This window comes from Monomorium pharaonis, chromosome 6 (assembly GCF_013373865.1).
Source record: "Monomorium pharaonis isolate MP-MQ-018 chromosome 6, ASM1337386v2, whole genome shotgun sequence".
Classification (NCBI taxonomy): Eukaryota; Metazoa; Arthropoda; class Insecta; order Hymenoptera; family Formicidae; genus Monomorium; species Monomorium pharaonis.
In genome coordinates, this window is record NC_050472.1 from 10255343 (window position 1) to 10256570 (window position 1228).

The following is a 1228-nucleotide window of genomic DNA, read 5'->3' on the forward strand; positions in this document are numbered from 1 at the left end:
TACATTAAAATTAAATAATTAGAAGTATAATAATACTTTTAATATATTTATATATAACTTTTACCTAATTAAATATATAAGAGCTGCTATGCAGTGCTTGCATTGTCCAGACTCGGCTTTACACAAACATGAACATTTAATAATTTTTTCATTAATATTTTTTATAATTTATACATTAATTTCATGTAGATTACTGTATAAATTGCTTGACTTCAGACATAAAAATATTAAACTCGTTTTCTCTTCATCATCACCTGTGATGCCACTGTCATCACGTTATCAAGTGATGTGCATTCACAACATTTCCCCCTTCAATATATTTGCGACTGCCCTCACCTGCGTAGTTTAATAAATCGGTTAAATTTACCAAAAAAGTCATTTTCTCTTAAGTCTCTTACGAAGCATTCAAACAGTATGGCCGGTATTCATAGTCAAATCTTATTTCAAGATCGTCTCAAGCAATGTCTTAAGATGCTAATACGCTCTGTGATTGGTTGATGGCATCTTAAGACAGTACTTAAGATGATCTTAAATATAAGATCCGACTATGAATACCGGCCTATATCTTGGACCTACTTTTAGTTACCGTTTGCCTCCGCACCGTGGCGGCACCCATCGCTTAACATGACGAATATAAGTATGGACTGCTAGCGTTAGGCTGTCGCCAACATTGAACAGCGCTATAAAATACCAACGGGAAAACGGCGAACTAAACTGCGCTGCCATGCTCGTGTTATCTCAAGTTGTCAGTGCTTAGATTATTAAAGTATAATTCTGTGATAAAAAATGGTTGTATATTGCTTTGTTGAGGATTGCACATCTTCTAAATACAAAAAGCAAGAAAATCAAAAACACCAAATTTTACAAAAAATTAAATGCAATACTTGTAGTCAATTATTAAATGAATGTGAAGAAGTACCGTCCTTATTTATAAAAAGAAAAAGTTTTGGCTTTTTGCGGTACCCGAGAGTCGATACGTTAACAATTATTACAACTGCGGAAAAGATATTTAATTTATTTAGGTTACAAAATAAATTAAAACTTAAAAATATAATGCAAAAAATGATTATACTTTCTTTAAGATATATCAATATGCCAAAGATATTTATTAATTTCGAGTCTCATGTTAAAGATATGGATCTCATGGAAAATCATAAATATTTGATAATTAAGTTAATATTAAGCACTTTTTTTAAAGTTAAATTATGTTATTTTGGCAAACAAAGTA